Source organism: Vicia villosa, linkage group LG2 (genome assembly GCF_029867415.1).
Source record: "Vicia villosa cultivar HV-30 ecotype Madison, WI linkage group LG2, Vvil1.0, whole genome shotgun sequence".
NCBI lineage: Eukaryota > Viridiplantae > Streptophyta > Magnoliopsida > Fabales > Fabaceae > Vicia > Vicia villosa.
In genome coordinates this window covers 28365893-28387155 of record NC_081181.1, presented here as the reverse complement: position 1 = coordinate 28387155, position 21263 = coordinate 28365893, and the positions used below count along the sequence as shown (strand labels likewise).

At 39.1% G+C, this 21263-nt stretch overlaps 1 non-coding gene across 1 annotated transcript; it reads right to left on the bottom strand.

Moving 5' to 3' along the window:
- Positions 1-20876: 20876 nt before the first annotated feature.
- On the bottom strand, positions 20877-20983 carry LOC131654272 (small nucleolar RNA R71). The gene has a single exon (XR_009299315.1). It is a non-coding gene; the product is annotated as a small nucleolar RNA R71 (small nucleolar RNA).
- Positions 20984-21263: the final 280 nt, after the last annotated feature.

Here is a 21263-nt window from a genome sequence, read left to right as displayed (position 1 = left end):
TAACTAAACCATGGTTATTTTGGCCAAGCTTCTTATCTCTTTCCTATCTGATCTTAAACCAGAAAATATCATTCAATCATTGCTTTGGTGTGTCATTACTTGCATTATTTGGCAAATTGGTTCATAACTTTGCAAAAATGGCTTGAAATTTCAAGTGAAATGGTCACTAATGTCAAAATTCAAAACCATAGCTACACTCCATATTTTTTCATGCTCTTGGACATTTTGGAAAGCTCATGTTACACACTTCAAAACCCTAGTTGAAAGTTTCTTCAAGATCCTTAAGGAAGTGGGTGAAAAAGATCCATGAATTTTGAAGAAAATGAAGTTTTAAGTGAAGTTTTCAAAAGATACCAACTTTGAAGCTCCATATTTCTTAAATGGTTGATCTTATGGAAAAAAATTATATGTGTCAAAGTTGTTTATTGGATCAAAATCTACAACTTTCATGTTGGAAGTTTTTTTCAGTTTGTAGGTGAAATTTTGAGTTATTCCCCTCCAAAGTTTGGAAAAAACCATGAAAAACACTTAGAAAAAATTTTCTAAGTATGAAAGTCAAATTTTGACTTTTTGATTCTTGATTGATTTTCTTGATTTTTCTTGATCAAATGACTTCATATATCATATATTGATGATTCAAAACTTCAAAAGTCATGGTTGACCAAAATTCCCCAAAAGTCAATGGTGATCTTGCACAGTTGACTTTTTCAGACGAATCGCGTTTCTGGAGATTTCATATGAAACAGGCTATCCTCATCAAATGAATGGTATGAATGGATCACATTGAAGCATTAGAGGATATTGAGCCATGGTTTGAGTTGTGGCACCATGTCCTGATTAAAAAGTCAGTTGTTCAGTGAATTAGGTCAAAACCCTAATTGTCGACCTGATGAAATTGATGACTGTGGATCTTGAATTGAGACACAATCTTCATTGGATATTGTCATAGGGATTATTTGAAGATGATTGAAACCTTTGATTGACTTCCTGGGGGTTTTTAGGGTTTCCCAAATGTGATCCCTGATTTCAGTCCCTGATAGTTCAAAACCCTGATCTGAGGATTTGTCTGATCAATCTTTGTGTAGGAGATGTTATGAGCCAATGGATTAGGTCAAAATGATGCACTTGAGGTCTTGATATCATGTCCCAAGCCATTAGGTCAAATTCTGAGCAAAAGTCAGGAGTATGCTATCTTCAGGCAAAACCCTAATTCAGTCGATTCAAAGCTGTTGAGCTTGTTGAAGTGAATCTCTGAGGACCAAATGTTGATTGTTGATGAAGATGGTTCTTTTGAGATGAAGGGAGAACAAAACCCTAATTGATTGTTACTTGTACTGATGAGTGACTTCTTGATTAAACCCTGCTGAGTCACAAGTAGCAAACACAAGCTATGCAATTTGTTAGAGATGCAAATGATGCATATGCAATGATATGAGGTGGTATCTTAGGTCAAAAATTGGGGTATGACAGATGCCCCTATTTAAGTTTCTTCAACCTGAGACATGAAGATTGAAAATCTTTATTTTGATAGGGTGGAAGAGACTTAAATATCAGAAGACGCAAATTTTGGACCTAAGATACCAAAATTGCGGATGATGCAAGGATATCTTTACCGAGGGATATCAAGAACTGACTCCACTGGGGAAAAGAGATCGGGAAGGATATCTCAATCCGTTTTAGGAAGAGAATCCGTTTTTGCTTTTTCGGGAAAGCAAGTGTATGCTTCGCCTGGGAATGATAGCTTTGTAAGAAAAGCTTACCTATCGACATTATCGACTATCAGCATGGGGATAGACTTGTTTAATAATGCGAAGGTGAAAGGTATGAAACTGTATTACCGACTATCAGCATGGTGATAGACTTGACAAGGTAAAAGAGTTTCAAAGGTTCGGTTAACATTATCGACTATCAGCATTGGGATAGACATGTTTAATAATATAACCAGAACAAAAGGTTACCGACTACCAGCCTTGTGATAGCGGTTTTGAAGACATGATCAATTATCAGCCAAGTGATAAAATGATCCTGGAGACTTTGCTAGGGAAATTACTGGTTATTCAGCCTTGTGAACAGTAATAAGGCCCTGATCGTCAAATGATCTTCATGATTGATTTCCTTGAGAGGAAAAAGTCTTTTGGAAGAGACATAAGCTGCTCAGATGATGAGGCTATTGCTTATTGTCTGTTTTTTCACGACTCTATTTGAGGAATCGGAGTTTTGAATCTCTGGTAAAGACAAGATTCTAACCAAGAATGAATTGGAAAGAGACAGTCAAACAAGACTTTGTACCCATGAGGAATGAACTCAACTGGGGATTCTCTCCTTTGTTTTGAGAGGAGACACTAAAGCAACCTTCTTCCACGAGGAATGATCTCAGTGGGGAACTGGAGAAAGAAGATGTTCTTTCTGCTTATGGGTGACAACCTAATGGAGAGATGACACGCCCATATCTGCTTCTTTTTCTTTTCTTTTTCTCTCTTTTTTTTTGGGATAGATATATCCTGAACAAGCGATTTTGAAGCAAACATTGAAAAATGTAAGAATGCATAAATGATGCAAATATGTATGAATGATGAATGTCATGAATGTAGCATGCATACTGACAATACTGACAGACAATGAAGTATATACTGGAGAAGGACCGACGTCGCAATACAACCAGATACTTGGCAAATGTTTTTCAACACGGTGTAGATAACACAGGTGATGAATGGTGTTGCATGCTTTCAACTTCTCTGGGGAAGATAAGCATCTTTTATTATTTGGATGGAAGAACCTTTTCACTGGAGATAGAAAATCTTCGTTACCGGGGATAAAAGACCTTCTTCAATGGGGATAGAAGAGCTTCTTCACTGGGGATAGAAGAGCTTCTTTACCTCGAGGGATAATTGCTTCAAGAATTCTTTTCTGGGACAAGAATACCGCTGTCTCTACAATTTTTCAGGGAGAATCCTTTTGTTCATCCTATGGAGACGACTGCTGATGTTCCTTCCGTTGTTCACAACTCAAAGGAAAATTTCGCTTTTATTTTGAAAAAGAAAAGTGAAGTAAATTCATTTAAAACTTATTTTTTTCTTTTTTTTTTTCAAAAGTGAATAACACAATTAAAGCGTCATTTTGCAAGCTGAAAGAAATTAAAGATTGCAAACAAATGGGCACAAGGCTCAAATTTATTTAATAGGATGGTAATCAGCTAAAGGCGTGATTCCATAGAGTATTTACAAAAGTTGGAAATGGTAATTATGCGGAAAAGGCTACATTGAAAGCAATAACCACTATTCCCCCTAACAACTTTGAGTTCCAACTGTGCTTGTCGCTTCAGATTGGCGATGATTTGATTGAAGATCCTTTGATGAAAAAGACTCCTCAGGTGACGAAGTACGGACTGATGCAGTTACTTTGTCATTAATCCCTAATTTTTGCCTAGATTGCCCTTTCAGGTTTTCAATCTACCAGGATGCATTTTTTCTGTTTTTTGTCTCTAATTTTTGCCTGGACCGCCCTTTCAGGTTTTCAGTCCACCGAGACGCTCATTTTTGCCTAAGTCGCCCTTTGCGGGTTTTCGACTTACCGAGCTGTTCTTTTGTTCTTTTTTAGACAAAGTATTTCTTGACTGCATCAGCATTCACAGGATGTGGGAGTTCATCACCATCCATGGTTGCAAGAATCATGGCGCCGCCAGAAAATGTTCTTTTGACAACATATGGGCCTTCGTAATTAGGAGACCATTTGCCCCTAGAATCTGGTTGAAAAGACAAGATCTTTTTAAGCACGAGGTCGCCTTCTTGAAATTCACGAGGTCGAACCTTTTTGTTGAAAGCTTGTTTCATCCTTGCTTGGTATAACTGTCCATGGCATAGAGCAGTCATACGTTTTTCTTCGATTAAGTTCAACTGATCGTATCTGCTTTGACACCATTCAGCCTCTGATAACTTAGTTTCCATGAGGACTCTCATTGATGGGATTTCAACTTCTACGGGGAGCACAGCTTCCATGCCGTATACTAGAGAAAAGGGAGTTGCCCCTGTTGAAGTACGCACTGAAGTACGGTACCCATGTAAAGCAAATGGCAGCATTTCATGCCAGTCCTTGTAAGTGACGACCATTTTCTGGACGATCTTCTTAATGTTCTTGTTAGCAGCTTCAACTGCGCCGTTCATTTTTGATCTGTAAGGAGAAGAGTTATGATGCTCAATCTTGAATTCCTCACATAATTCTTTCATCATCTTGTTGTTCAAGTTTGAACCATTGTCAGTAATGATCTTGCTGGGAATACCATATCGGCAAATGATGTTATTCTTGATAAACCTCACCACCACTTGTCTTGTAACATTGGCGTAAGATGCTGCTTCGACCCATTTGGTGAAGTAATCAATTGCCACTAAGATGAAACGATGACCGTTTGAAGCTTTCGGTTCGATCATTCCAATCATGTCGATACCCCACATGGAGAAAGGCCACGGAGATGAGAGAACGTTGAGTAGAGTCGGTGGCACATGGATCTTATCTGCATAGATCTGGCACTTGTGACATCTCTTCACGTGTTTATAACAATCAGATTCCATTGTCAACCAATAGTAACCTGCTCTTAACATTTTCTTGGACATTGCATGCCCGTTTGAATGAGTTCCAAAGGACCCTTCATGCACTTCATGCATTAACATGTCTGCTTCGTGTCTATCCACGCATCTGAGCAAAACCATGTCGAAGTTTCTTTTGTATAGCACATCTCCATTCAGGAAGAAACTGCCAGAAAGTCTCCTTAGAGTTTTCTTATCTTTGTTTGATGCCCCAAGCGGGTACTCTTGAGTTTGAAGGAAGCGCTTGATGTCGTGGAACCACGGTTTATCATCGATGACTGCTTCGGTTGCAAACACATAGGCGGGCCTTTCAAGGCGCGTGATTCTGACTGTAGGCATATCATTCCAGTGATTAACTTTGAACATGGAAGATAGAGTAGCCAAGGCGTCTGCCATTCGATTCTGATCTCGAGGTATATGATGCAATTCAACCTTGTTGAAGAAAGTCAACAGACGTCTTGCATAATCTCTGTAAGGAATCAAGCCAGGGTGATAAGTTTCCCACTTGTCTTTGATTTGGTTGATCACAAGGGCTGAATCTCCATATATGTCTAGGATCTTGATCCTTAAGTCAATGGCTTCTTCGAGACCCATAATACAAGCTTCATATTCTGCGATGTTGTTGGTGCAATCAAATAGCAATCTGGCGGAGAATGGGATATGAGTACCCTTGGGAGTGATGATGATTGCCCCAATTCCATTGCCAAAAGCGTTTACTGCTCCATCAAAAATTAGGCCCCATCTTGATCCAGGCTCAGGACCTTCTTCAGGTAACGGCTCGTCGCAATCTTTCATCTTTAAGTACAAGACATCTTCATCAGGAAAGTCAAACTTGAGAGATTGATATTCATTAATTGGTTGATGCGCCAAATGATCGGCGAGAATGCTTCCTTTGACCGCTTTTTGAGCACGGTATTCAATGTCATACTCGGATAACAGCATTTGCCATCGGGCAATCCTTCCTGTTAAGGCAGGCTTTTCAAAGACATACTTGATCGGGTCCATTTTGGAGATTAACCAAGTAGTATTGTTGATCATGTACTGGCGGAGACGTTTTGAAGCCCAAGCCAAAGCACAACATGTTTTTTCGAGCATGGAGTAACGAGACTCACAGTCTGTGAATTTCTTACTCAGGTAATAGATGGCATGCTCCTTCTTACCGGTTTCATCTTGCTGTCCAAGCATACAACCCATGGATTCCTCTAACACGGTAAGGTACATGATTAGTGGTCTTCCTTCAACTGGAGGAATCAATATTGGTGGTTCTAAAAGGTACTCTTTGATACTGTCGAACGCTTTCTGGCAATCTTCAGTCCATACAACCCCTTGATCTTTGCGGAGAAGCTTGAAAATTGGCCCACAAGTAGCAGTCATTTGAGAGATAAATCTGGAGATATAGTTCAACCGTCCGAGAAATCCTCTTACTTGCTTTTCAGTCTTTGGTGCAGGCATCTCTTGAATAGCTCTGACTTTGTCGGGATCTACTTCTATACCTCTTTGGCTGACAATGAAACCCAAGAGTTTTCCAGATCTAACCCCAAAAGTACATTTGTTAGGATTCAAGCGAAGCTGATATTTCCTTAGTCGTTGAAACAACTTCAAAAGGTATTTAATATGTTCTTCTTCTGTGCTGGACTTGGCTATCATGTCGTCCACATAAACTTCTATTTCTTTATGCATCATGTCATGAAAGAGAGTAGTCATTGCCCTTTGGTAAGTTGCGCCTGCATTCTTCAATCCAAACGGCATCACTTTGTAGCAAAAAGTACCCCATGGGGTGATGAAAGATGTCTTCTCCATGTCTTCGGGAGCCATCTTGATCTGATTATAACCAGAGAACCCGTCCATGAAGGAAAAGACGTTGAACTTAGCGGTGTTATCAACCAGCATGTCAATATGTGGTAATGGAAAGTCATCTTTTGGACTGGCTTTGTTCAAGTCACGGTAATCAACACACATTCTGACTTTGCCATCTTTCTTTGGAACTGGCACTATGTTAGCCAACCATTGAGGATACTCAGAGGTGACAAGAAAACCTGCGTCGAGTTGCTTTTGAACTTCCACTTTAATTTTGTTAGCCATATCAGGGTGAGTCCTTCGTAATTTCTGCTTAACTGGCGGACATTCTGGCTTCAATGGCAAGTAATGCTGAACAATATTAGTATCCAACCCAGGCATGTCTTGGTAGGACCAGGCAAACACGTCAACATACTCTTTGAGAAGGTCTGTCAACTTACTCTTGACATCAGTATCAAGCAGCGATCCAATGGTCACTTCTTTTTTGTCTTCTTCAGAACCCAAGTTGATCTTTTCTAAAGGCTCTTTGTGAGGCAGAATGGCTCTTTCCTCGTGCTTAAGTAATCGAGAGATCTCGTCCGGGATCTCCTCTTCTTCCTCTTCTTCGGCTTCGAACACAGGAAACTCAAAGTTGGGAGAGGGCATAGGGTTATTGCATTCAATGGGTTTATCAATAGTAAATCTGCACATGTGATTTATATTTATTTCAGAAAATTTATGAATGCAAGAGTGTATGCAGATTTTTTTTGAGAAAGTTTTTTTTTTATTATTTTGGGTTTTTAGGATTACCATTTCCAGAAAAAGCAAAAATAAAACATATAATGTAGGGAATTCAAAATGACACTTTATTTATGATTCATTTTTGAAACAAAGCCCTAAACACAAACTCATTTGTCTTGGGCGGGACAAAGAGGGAAACTTTTAAAACAAAGCCCTATACACAAAGTTATTTGGGCGGAACATTTAAAAGCAAAGCCCTATAAAACATCTCTCTGCTTTGGGCAAGGCAGGAGGTCAAAATAACAGCGAGGTGATTACTTTGGGCGGCGAACAACATTCGGAACGTCGACAGCTTTCCAGTAGCAACGAACTCCTCTGTGTATTATGTATTCAGGAAAATTCTCCCCAGAATTATCTTCAGTATTGACATTGACCGCTGGTCGAGCAGGATTTGAAGGTCCTGGTTCGTCAACCTTGTTCTTTGTAGAGTTGAAACGGTCTTCTTCTACTTCTTGAAGAGCATAAGATGAGTCACAATCTTCAGAATTTTCAGGATGTATTTCCCAGTCTTCAGGATGAAGAGACTCATTGTCAGCGACACTTTTTGAGTCAGTTGCGGGACCATTTTCCCCTTCATCTTCAAAAATGGCATTTATGTGATAATAACCATCTTCAGGATTATAAACCTTGGCAGATGCATTGAAGCCGAAATCTTCAGTAATTTCAGGCTGCTGAGAAAATTTACAGGGTTGATAAGCCTCTTCTGATTGACTATTATATTCAAAGGGATCTCCCTATCCAGTTGGTTGGATGTCTTCAATCGCAATCTTTGAACTTTCAGGCGCAGTATATTTCACCATATAATCAAATTTTCCACTTGGTTGTCCCAAGGTGTCCCAGATTTCTGCAGGAACAGGCTCAGTTTCTTTAGCACTTGTTTTCTCTGAAGGAGGATATGGTTCTTCCTGAGATATGTATCCCGTGTCATTGAGATAACATTTCCATTCTTCTTCAGTATCGGAGAGACCTTCTTCGATGCATTCTTCAATAAGGACATTAACCTCTTGAGGAATTGGGTTAAGGAATCCTCCACTAATGAATGTTTCTTTGATCGGTCGAAGGGTTTCATCCTTCTTGGTGCAGTTTGAGAATGTCGGTGAACATCCGAGTCCTGCTCTAGTTTCATTCTTGGTAGGGATCACAACTTGCCCCCAGCCAGTGGTAGTTCCATCCTTTACTACATTCACTGCCTCTTTGTAAGAAGAGATTGATGCTTTCTTTTTGGAAGATTCGTCTTCTAAAGAGAGACCTTGGAACTGAGTTCCTTCCACATCATCAGCACTTATGAAAGAGAAATTGGATAAATGGCTCACCATCAAGGCTTGTTCTCCACTTATTGTTACCAATTTTCCATTTGTTACAAATTTTAACTTTTGATGGAGCGTAGAAGTTACTGCCCCTGCTTCATGGATCCATGGTCGTCCTAACAGACAGCTATAAGCAGCTTGAATGTCCATGACCTGGAAGGTGATTTGAAATGTATGTGGGCCAATTGTCATGGGAAGGTTGACTTCGCCGATAACAGATTTTCGCGATCCATCAAATGCTTTCACTACTACACCACTGAACTTCATAGGCATTCCTTGGTAAGACAAGCGAGCAAGAGTTGTTTTTGGCATCACATTCAAGGAAGATCCGGTGTCTACCAACACATTGGACAAAGAGTCTGACTGACAGTTCATAGAAATGTGCAAAGCAAGATTGTGATTTTTACCCTCCTCGGGGAGTTCTTCATCGCAGAAGCTTAAATTGTTGCAAGCTGTTATGTTGGCTATTATCCCATCAAAGTGATCAACAGTCACATCATGATCTACAAAAGCCTGATCCAAAACTCTCATCAGGGCTTCCCTGTGGGCTTCTGAATTCAACAGCAATGAAAGTATTGAGATTTTTGAAGGAGTCTGCATAAGCTGATCCACAATCTTGTATTCACTTCTTTTGATAAGTTTCAAGATTTCATCAAAGTCAGGATTCACATTGGTTCCACTGGATTGACCAAAATCAATGTTTGTATTACTGACAGGAGTTTCCACAGGATTCCCTACTGGTGTATTCACAGGATTTTGCCTGGTTGCAGGAGTAACAGGCTGCTTTGAAGGTAGTGGAGTATACACACGTCCACTTCTTGTTACTCGACTCACATCAGCGATGTTTACGACAGATGAGAGAGTTGGTAAAGGAACTTCTTGTCCATCCTTTATCATTGTTGCATTGTAGTTGTATGGAACTGCCTTGTCAGAGTCATAAGGAACAGGTCCAGGTAGACAAATGATCAAAGGAGCAACAGGAACCTTCGGCTTGTTGTAAGTAACTTCCACGCGTTCAGGCATGTTGAAATGAGGAACGATGAGGTTAACTGTAGGCATTTCCGAGTTGATATCTGAGACTAAAAGCTCATGCGGATAACATCCTATCATGTTAACTTCACTTTCATCCCTATTTCTGTAGATCTCAATAGTACCATTATCTAGCAAAACTTGGAGATCTCTTCTCACAATCGAACACCCGTGAGGATCCACACAACATATTCTACAGGAACCATAGTGATGCTGGCGAAAACTCGGCCCTCGACAGAGAGTGGCGTGCATTTGTACCAAATCAGCTCTTGAGAAGTTGATATTATAGACTCGGTATTGGCCAGGACATCCATACACCATGTTTACAACATGCCCTCCATGATTGGGCAGCGGATTTGCTTGCACAATAGGATTCAAATTTCTGAAAGAGAGGAGATTAGATCTAACCAACCTCTGAACTTCATATTTCAAAGCTATGCAATGCTCAAGATCATGGCCAGGTGCTCCTTGATGATAAGGGCATGAGACCTCAGCTTTGTACCACCATGGGAGTTTCTCAGGTACTGGTGGTGGTGCTTTAGTTTGAACAAGACCTCTTTCAATCAAAGCAGGGTACAATTCTGTGTACGTCATTGGAATCGGATCGAACTGTGGAGCTCTTTGTACACGATTCTGATTATTGTTAAACTGCTGAGCCTGTGGTCGAGGCTGTTGTTGTTGAAACTGAGGAGTGAATCCCGGATTCGGTGTTGTATTAACGACTGGCGCAATAGCAGCTACCTGTCGTTGACGATTGACGTTTCCTCTTGGCCTCCCATGGGATACCATGTCAACACTTTGTTCTTTCTTCTTTGGGAAACCACTTCCGAACTTTTTGGTTCCACTCGAAGATCCACCTTCTTTAGTCAGACGTCCGGTTCGGACTCCTTCTTCTAGACGCATCCCCATGTTTACCATTTTGGTGAAATCACTTGGAGCACTAGCAATCATGCGTTCATAATAAAACGGACTGAGAGTATTCAAGAATATCTTTGTCATCTCTTTCTCTTTTAATGGTGGATTAATCTGAGCAGCAGTTTCTCTCCATCGTTGGGCATACTCTTTGAAAGCTTCATGATCTTTCTGAGCCATGGATCGAAGCTGATCTCTGTCTGGAGCCATATCCGAGTTATACTTGTACTGTCGGACAAAGGCCTCACCTAGGTCATTGAATGTTCGAATATTAGTGCTATCCAAGCCTGTGTACCACTTCAGTGCGGCACCAGTCAAACTGTCTTGAAAGTAATGGATAAGCAACTGATGATTATCTGCATAGGTAGACATCTTCCTGGCATACATCACAAGATGACTTTGTGGACAAGAACTACCTTTGTACTTCTCAAAGTCTGGGACCTTGAACTTAGCAGGTATCTGTACACTGGGAACCAAACATAGTTCCTGGGCATTCTTTCCAAACAAATCTTTTCCACGGATAGCTTTAACTTCCAACTGCATCTTGTTAAACTGCTCTTGGAGATCTTCCACAAGGTTACGCTGATTTGTGCTATCACCTTGATCATGATAAATCTCATTTCCATCGTAGGGAACAGTGTGAACCGTAGGGGTCGGAACTGTCATAGTGGGTTGAGAAAGTGCCATAGTGATTTGGGAAAAAGTTACCCCTGAATGTGGAATAAACGCCGAACCTTGCGTAGCAGGTGCTTCAGTTGTAGCTGTTTGAACCCCAGAGAAATTATGGCGGAAACCTGTACCAAAGCTGAAAGGCGGGCCCCAACCTTCTGGCATGGAGAAAGATGGAATGCTGAATGTGACTGTAGAAACTGGAGTAGTGACTTCAGATGTTACCGTTGCTTGACTGTTAGGTGGCGGCGGCTGATTCTGCGCGGCCATTAAGGAGTCAACCAGAGTAGTGAGACTTTCCAACTTTTCCTGAAGGGTGGTCACTGTACCACGGAGCTCAATATTCTCTTGTTCAGAGTGTTCCATTACTCTTCTTCTGCTTGAACGAGTATTGTATCTGTGATCTGATTGCGAGCGCGGTCGAGAAACTTTGAGACGCGACAGCTTGACGATCTAATGGAGAAAGATCCAAAAGATGAGACTCTATACAACAGACTCGATATGCAGAATGATGTATGCAAAAAGAAATTTATGATTTTTCCAAATATTTTAAAGATTATTTCCTTGCAAACATTTGAACACAAACAAATCTTTTATTCATTTTTTTATTGCAATAATGGGAAATGTTACAACATTGGAGCGTAGCTCCTTACAAAAGCAAATGATAAATAAAAAAAAGCTAAACAAACCTAAGCATCTTCATCAGACGAAGAACCAAATGCATTGTGCAGCTTGAGCTTCATGATTTCTTTCCCATAGTAAGCTTTCAATTCGGCCTTTTCAGTCCTCAGTTTGTCAACAATATTCTTCCAATCATCAGGAGTCGGAGCGTTGCTTGTTGAACCTTCAAGATTTTTCTTGCTTTCTTTGATGTACCTCTTGATTGCAGCGTCTTTCTGACGAATCTTCTCATCTTTACTCATGAGCCATCCATCTTGATAATAGAGAGTTTCTTCGTGATCTTTCACTCTTTTCTTCAACTTTCTATTTTCCACCTCAGTGCTACGAAACTTTTCTTCCCAAGCATCTTTTTCTGTCCTCATCTTGGCTAAAGTGTCTTGGTATTCCTCCATAGTGGGAATGTTGGGTCGTTGAGACACTGCAGGAAACATGGGTTTTTCATAAACATAAGGCATTTGAAACTCCTTTGCTCTTTTCTTTACCCAGCAGGTGTAGGCGTCCATGGCAATGCAATTTCTTTCCTCACCTTTTTCTTTCCATCGGACGTCGTACCAAGCTCTCATCATTCTTGCTTTCAACTTTTTAGGATTATCCCCTTCTCGGTAAAAGTATCCTTCCACTGAGGGACCAGCAGGTTTAACTGAATTTGCATACCCGAGTTGTCGTCGGGCCAGGACCGGATTGTAGTTAATTCCTCCTTGTGTACCAATGAGGGGTACGTTGGCGAACTCTCCACAACTTTCAATGGTCTCTGTACCACAGCGAGCCAAGGTATACCAATGAATATCATTATTAGTAAGAGACATAAGTCTTCGAGGCCAACGCAAACCTTCTCGGTTTTCCGTGAAAATAGGAGACTCAGGTAAGTGTGAAACAATCCATTTGAACAACAAAGGTGCACAACATACAATGATTCCACCGCCTTGGCGATTCCTATGATGGACAGAGAAATACATGTCACCAAGTAAAGTCGGAACAGGATTTCCAATCAGAAAGATCTTTATGGCATTGATATCAACAAAGTTGTCGACATTGGGAAACAGAACCAACCCATAGATGAGCAAGGCTAGTATAGCTTCAAAAGCTATCATGCTACCAGTTTCGATGAAATCAAAGGCTTTCTTTATCAGGAAGTGTGAGGTTAAACCCGGGAGGTTTCCTTTGGTAGTCCAATTACTCTCTACTTCAGACTTTTTCAAATGGGTACTTGCTGCAATGACGTGTGACTTAGGAATGGCTTCCAAACCATTGAAGGGTATTTTGTCAGACACGGGAATACCCAAAAGATTAGCATATTCTTCCAAGGTCGGTACCAACTGGTAGTCTGGAAAGGTAAAACAACGGTAGACGGGATCATAGAACTGAACCAGAGTTTTGAGAAGTCCTTCATCAACATGAGTGTTCAGGATAGGCAAAAGCTTTCCATAACTTTTCCTAAAATTAGAAGGATCTTGTACAGAAGATGCTAACTCTATCAGTCTTTCTACATCAGGCGTTTTGAAACCGTACTTTTTGATATACCTTTTTTCCATAACTTAATCCTATAATGTTTGCAAAGAAAATTCTCTAAATTTTTTTTGGAAAAATCATGTTTTTTATGGAAAAAGATGGGTTTTTTAATGAATGTATGAATGCATGGATGCGTGGATGCCACATATTCAAACATGGTAAAGCAAACATGGTAGTTCAAACATGGTAACATGGTACTACAAACATGGTATACAAACATGGTAACGCATAGGTTCAAAGGTCCAAAGTCACGAGCATGAGGTCAGAGAACCAAAAATGGGATAGTTCTAGTTAATCACCTGCATAACATGTTCTACTGATACGTCAGAGTCTACATTTTTCTTTCGGATATTACCGGCCTTCCACAATTAAACTCATGAGCCAGTAATATTCTCAAGAAAAACTCGTCTGAGTGTGGTTCTCCGCATGACAACTAATCCAAGTCTTCACCTGAATAGTTTCTGCACCACAACCTAATAAGGCCAGGATGGGTTGGGGTTCTACGGCCAACTCAGCTTCTACAGTTCAATGAAAGTAACAATGTCTTCGCTACGAAACATGCTAAACATATATTACCAACAAGGAACCTCCACTGAGCGGAAGGATTCTCACGTGCGCCTGCACATGACTATACCCTCCACCTAATTTCTTATGTGTACTTAATCCGGGTTAGGATTTGTCCATAATGTATCACTTGTAACAGAACCACACAAGTAACAGAACAAGAACCACACATATAACAAAAAATGAAATGAAAAAATAAAGAAAATAGAAATAACCCTTCCTTTGGAAACAATAAAAAGATGGTCCCCAGTGAAGTCGCCATTTTTCTGTCGCGGGCGAAAAACCGTTTTGTTCCTCTTTTTCTGTGGGATGAGACACCTGATGCCTTCTTTGGGCTCGAGTGCTCATAAAAAATGATTTTTCTTTTGTACCGACCAAACTTTTTATTATTTCCAAAGGAGGAAAAGGAAAAAAGCTGCAATAACCTAAAAGTGGGGGGAGAGATCTTGGGTAAGAGGGTTGGTTATACGAAGGGAAGGTATTAGCACCCAACGTATCTATAGTACTCTATAGGTTTCTTTGCTTTGTTTTTCATTCCATGTTATTGAGAGGTTCTTGTGAAATAGGTGGGACCTAAGGTGTTTGTTTGATTATGCTCGCAAAGATCATCGCGATCCTCTGCATACATATCCCTTAGAGGGAATCAGAGCATCTGTAGCTCGGGGTCTACGGGTGCTAAGGTTTGAATGGTTTTTTTTTGTTTTGTTTTGCTCGCCAAGGATCGACCTTGTGCCTACGTATTCTCAAAGGGATGTTGAGAAAGTCAGAGCAATCGTAGTTCCCACTTATGCTAGTGGAAGCAAAGGAAAATAGACAAATGTCGTCTAAATGCTAGATGTATCTAATCTATATCATCACATACATCTGTTTGTTTTTTGTTTGTTTAACCAGCCTTGTGGCAAAAACTTTCAATGAAGTCAGCCTTGTGACAAAAAGTTTTGATTAATCAGCCAGCCTCGTGGCAAAAGTTTCAATGAAGTCAGCCTTGTGACAAAAACTTTGATTAATCAGCCAGTACGGTGGCAAAACGGTTTGATTGATTAGCCAGCCTTGTGGCAAAAAGAAGTTTGATTGATTAGCCAGCCTTGTGGCAAAAAGTTTGATTAATTGATTGTTTGTGATGATATATAAGAGATACTCCTAGCATAGAGATGAAAAATGTCTAATCTCCTAGGGTATTTGGTTTTGGATATTGGGGATGCTTATAAGAAGCCCGTGGGTCCTTGTACGAAGCCCAAGAGGAGGCTATCCGAGGGTCCTTGCATTGTAAGCCCAAGAGGAGGCTATGGGAGGGACAATCCAGGGTCCTTGCATTGTAAGCCCAAGAGGAGGCTATGGGAGGGTCACTCGTTTGTACAAAGCCCAAGGGGAGGCGTGGTATAGTTGGTTTGAGCTCTTAGAGCGATTTCACCGGGAAACCATACTCTATGTCCTAACCTAAACTAGTGGAGATTCTTTGCACGAAGCCCAATAGGAGGCTATGGGGAACCTAGTGTTGTACTAAGTTGAACAAGTATATATAACACAATCACAAGTATGAACAAGTACAAACAAATATGCACAAGTACATGAACAAATATGAACAGTTATACATATATGACAAAGTGTGTGTATATAATGGAGTTTATGAAGGAAATATACCTGTAAGCATGATCCATTTGTATACACAGGGCTCGGGACTTATACTCGGGGAGAAGTCCACTTGAATTTATTCAAAGCTATGTAAACAGGTATTTACAAAGGGGCTTGGGACTTATACCTACGTGGAGGCCCATGGTATTTTTTGGGAGATTTAAAGAAACCTTCATTTTTGGTTTGTTATTCAAAGTTTAAAAAACGCATTGATTGAGATATGTACAAAAGGCGTACAATGAAATACCTAATTTCATGTACTGGAATGGGTATGTACAAAAGGGGCTCGGGACTTATACCTACATGGAGGCCCATGGTATTTTATAAAACATGGTTGATTATTTTTAACAGACACGAGGTTTGAAAAAACTGTTTGAAAGTTATTATTTTGAAAGAGTTTTCTGTACAAAGAAAAACTGTAGAAAAAAGGAAAAAAGGAGTGGGTCTTATACTCTCTAATATTCGAGAGGCCCCACATCATTTTGAAAATCAATTGATCAATTAAAAAGATTTAATCAAAAAGAAGTGGTTTATCATTTTGAAAAAGAATCGCGATCGCTCGTCTTAAAACGATTTGAATTTGACAAAAGTCAACTTAATTAAGTTAAAACAAGTTTTAATGCTTAATTAAGACCTAAGTGATTAGGGTTTGATCACAAAAAAAAAATATTTACAAGTGATTAGGTTAAAAATTAAATGAAAAAACAATATTTAAAGTAATTAAAAACACTTAAAAATGTATTATTTTAAACCTAATTAAAACATATTAAATAAATCTTTTTTTGTGATTTTTTTTGATATTCATAAAATATATGTGTTAAATAAAGAGTGTATAAAAAATGAATGAAAAATGAATTAATTTGATGTGTTAATTAATTAATTGAAGTTGTAAAAGAAAATGAAAGAAAATAGTGTTAAAAAAAGAGGGTTTGGTCTCACAAGGGTTTGAACCCACGACCTGGAGGTTACCAACCAAAACACTTGCCAACTGAGCTGCGCGCGCAGCTTGTAAATAACACGCTTCCATTTAATTATATTTTAAAACGAACCATTTGAATTTCTGAACAAAAAATGGCGCCAAGAACACATCCCTAACTTGATTTTGAATTCTCTGAAAACTGAGTTGTTTTGATCAATCAAAGGGTCTATCTCACTCGGTTTTTCACGAGGAACATGATGGTGCCCTCATAATTCATTTATTTTCACTCTAAGGGGGTCAATTTTGTGATGAACACGAAGAACCCTAAAACTGAAATTCAATGTGAAATCGTGTATGATCATGATATGATGCAATTGATTGAGGGTTATTATTCAGTGATGGTGCAGAAACAAGATGGTAACTCAGTTTTTCATTTATGATGCATGTATGATAGAGTTTGAAGTTCATGAGCACTTACCTCAAAAACGACCAAGCTGGAGATTGAATTTTGCAAAGGAGGTGTTCCAGTTGTTGTTTCTTGATCTGGACAGCATCAATGGACCTTATGGAACATGTTTGAATGCTTGGAACAGTTTGAATTCACTTGAGCAAGGCCATGGAACCCGATCTGCAGAAGCTTCAAGTATGGATCGAGCTTGATGATTATGAGGTTACAGGTTGATGGTGAGTGTTTGGATAGTTCATATGAAGTATATGGATGGTGTTTGGACAGAAATAGCCTGGAATTGATTTTGGCATGATAAGGCTTATTATGTGCATATATGGAAGTGAGGTAGTGATCCTGAGATTTGAGGTGTTTTTGGGTGCATGAGTGATTCAAACACATCCCATATGATGTTTATGGTTTGCTAGAATCATCACTTTGGCCATAGCTTCAAGGATTTGGAGGTTGGGATTTCTACCTCACTTTGAAACATGAAACTTGCAATTCAAGAAAGAAAGAGAAAACCTATGCTTTGTGAGGTTTTGGTGTGATTTTGAATGAGGTAATGATCTCTATTTATAGGCCAAAGAGTCTGAACTCAGAGCTTTGCAACTTGCTTCAAGAAGTGATGATTTGGCTTAAGGGATAGAAAGGAATCTTTCACATTTAATGCAATGGTTAAAAGTAACTAAACCATGGTTATTTTGGCCAAGCTTCTTATCTCTTTCCTATCTGATCTTAAACCAGAAAATATCATTCAATCATTGCTTTGGTGTGTCATTACTTGCATTATTTGGCAAATTGGTTCATAACTTTGCAAAAATGGCTTGAAATTTCAAGTGAAATGGTCACTAATGTCAAAATTCAAAACCATAGCTACACTCCATATTTTTTCATGCTCTTGGACATTTTGGAAAGCTCATGTTACACACTTCAAAACCCTAGTTGAAAGTTTCTTCAAGATCCTTAAGGAAGTGGGTGAAAAAGATCCATGAATTTTGAAGAAAATGAAGTTTTAAGTGAAGTTTTCAAAAGATACCAACTTTGAAGCTCCATATTTCTTAAATGGTTGATCTTATGGAAAAAAATTATATGTGTCAAAGTTGTTTATTGGATCAAAATCTACAACTTTCATGTTAGAAGTTTTTTTCAGTTTGTAGGTGAAATTTTGAGTTATTCCCCTCCAAAGTTTGGAAAAAACCATGAAAAACACTTAGAAAAAATTTTCTAAGTATGAAAGTCAAATTTTGACTTTTTGATTCTTGATTGATTTTCTTGATTTTTCTTGATCAAATGACTTCATATATCATATATTGATGATTCAAAACTTCAAAAGTCATGGTTGACCAAAATTCCCCAAAAGTCAATGGTGATCTTGCACAGTTGACTTTTTCAGACGAATCGCGTTTCTGGAGATTTCATATGAAACAGGCTATCCTCATCAAATGAATGGTATGAATGGATCACATTGAAGCATTAGAGGATATTGAGCCATGGTTTGAGTTGTGGCACCATGTCCTGATTAAAAAGTCAGCTGTTCAGTGAATTAGGTCAAAACCCTAATTGTCGACCTGATGAAATTGATGACTGTGGATCTTGAATTGAGACACAATCTTCATTGGATATTGTCATAGGGATTATTTGAAGATGATTGAAACCTTTGATTGACTTCCTGGGGGTTTTTAGGGTTTCCCAAATGTGATCCCTGATTTCAGTCCCTGATAGTTCAAAACCCTGATCTGAGGATTTGTCTGATCAATCTTTGTGTAGGAGATGTTATGAGCCAATGGATTAGGTCAAAATGATGCACTTGAGGTCTTGATATCATGTCCCAAGCCATTAGGTCAAATTCTGAGCAAAAGTCAGGAGTATGCTATCTTCAGGCAAAACCCTAATTCAGTCGATTCAAAGCTGTTGAGCTTGTTGAAGTGAATCTCTGAGGACCAAATGTTGATTGTTGATGAAGATGGTTCTTTTGAGATGAAGGGAGAATAAAACCCTAATTGATTGTTACTTGTACTGATGAGTGACTTCTTGATTAAACCCTGCTGAGTCACAAGTAGCAAACACAAGCTATGCAATTTGTTAGAGATGCAAATGATGCGTATGCAATGATATGAGGTGGTATCTTAGGTCAAAAATTGGGGTATGACAGCCTATAAATAGAGGCAGCCACTTCACTTCAATCTGTCCGATTTCCTGCTAACGAAGTGCTGCCGAAATTGTACCGTGCATTATATTTTCTGCCTTCCTTTAATTCAAACAGTTATTTTCTCACAACGATTTCTACACCGGAAATTTTTGTGAACCTTTTATAAATCTAGCCTTACGTTAGATTTATCGCTTTTTATTTTCCTTGTTTTATTTTTTGTCCGTTTAAATTCCGAAGAACGATCCAGCCAACCTGTGGTGGAAGTTCAGTACTCGAAGATTCAGTTTCAATTTATTTAATTCAGGTTTAATATTTACTGCCTTTATTTATATATTTATTTGCATGATATATTATATGCCAATTAACATGCCTTTTATCATAAGCCAAATTAATTCATGCATGCTTAACTGTATTAATATGTCTGGCTAATTTATTTAGATATCGGTATGTAAAGTAAGTTAACCGCAGGGATCCGAAATAAATTGGCTTAATTATGTTTTGTTAATTATCACCTGTTTTTGGTTTGTATGTCTAATTTAATAAGTAAGTCTTAAGAACAATAGAGTGAAAGTTTGAGATCTTAAGACGGTCAAAGGTTAAAATCAATAGAGCGAAAGTTTGAGATCTTTAACTGGATAGTAGACATAGGACATTAGTTTTAAGGATGGCGAAAGCGTATTAAAACTAATTGGAACTTATTTATTTTCAAAAATTGTTTTTACACCCGAGCGGGATGGTGAAAGCGTACGTTAGGGATATTAGCATGTTCCGAGTCAACAGAGCGAAAGTTTGAGATTAGGAGATTTAAATAGATAACGACTTCATAAAACAGGCATTTTATTAATTACGTTGTTTCCAAAAAGCTTTTCTAAAATCTAATGGGATGGCGAAAGCGTACATTAGGATTAGGATAGTAATCTAAATCAACAGAGCGAAAGTTTGAGACGAGGATTTTTAACCAATTGAATTAGTAAAGATTTTTAATTAAATTATGCAAAAGCCAATGGACCTTCGGATCACCTTAAGTTAAACGAAATACATGCTGATATCTGTCTTTTATTATATTCTTTATTTCTCACAATCACTTTCCCTTAGGAACAATCGAAATATTAGTAGCCCTAGCTTTACATAGTAACCTTAGATAACGGTAGATCGATTCATAGTCCCTGTGGATTCGATATCTTTTAAAACTACACGACACGACTGTGCACTTGCAGACATCAGATTAATAGACACGTAAAGTCGCGATCAAGTTTTTTGGCGCCGTTGCCGGGGACTATTTAAGTCGATATCGTAACTCACTGTTACACCGTAGAGACTAGGGAAATTCTTTCCTTTCTTTCTGAACGATTGTATGCCAAATACTCGTTCACAAGGAGGAGATTTAATACAACGAATTAACGAGATCGAAAGTTTCATTAACGTCAAATGTCGAGCTCGCAATCTTCCCGAAGTAGCACCAATTCCGATTAATCAGGAATTGACTTTTACTGATCAAATTAATCAAATCACCCCAAAGTTAGAGATGGCTGCTCTTCGTCCTCTTAGAGACTATGCCGCTCCTTCGCGCGCTGAACCGCATTCAAGTATCGCACCACCTGCGATTGAGGCAAACAATTTCGAACTGAAACCTTCGTTGGTCCAAGCTGTTCAACAGAATCAATTCTCTGGAAGCCCTGCAGACGACCCCAACCTCCATTTATCTGTGTTCGTGCAATACGCCGACACTGTCAAAGCTAACAACGTTAGTTCCGAAGCTATTCGATTACGTCTCTTTCCTTTCTCCTTGAGAGATAGAGCTAGAGCGTGGCTTCAATCCCTGCCTTCTAATTCCATAACTACATGGGACGAATTGAAGAGAGTATTCTTAGCGAGATACTTTCCGCCTAGCAAAACTGCTATGCTCAGAGGTCAAATCAACGGATTTACCCAGAAAGATAATGAATCACTCTTCGAAGCTTGGGAACGTTACAAGGACATGCTTAGACTATGCCCTCATCATGGACTCGAACCATGGCTGATCATCCATACTTTCTATGGTGGTCTCTTATATAACACTAAAATGACTATAGATGCCGCTGTTGGCGGAGCATTAATGGACAAACCTCATGATGAAGCATATAACCTCATAGAGAACATGGCACAAACCATTACCAATGGGGTGGAGAACGAGCCGCTCTAGAGAAAGCCCAAACCAAAGGAGGAATGTACGAAATAAGTGGTATAGACCGCGTTAACACTAAAGTAGACGCTTTAACTCAAAAGATCGAGAACTTAACCATCACTC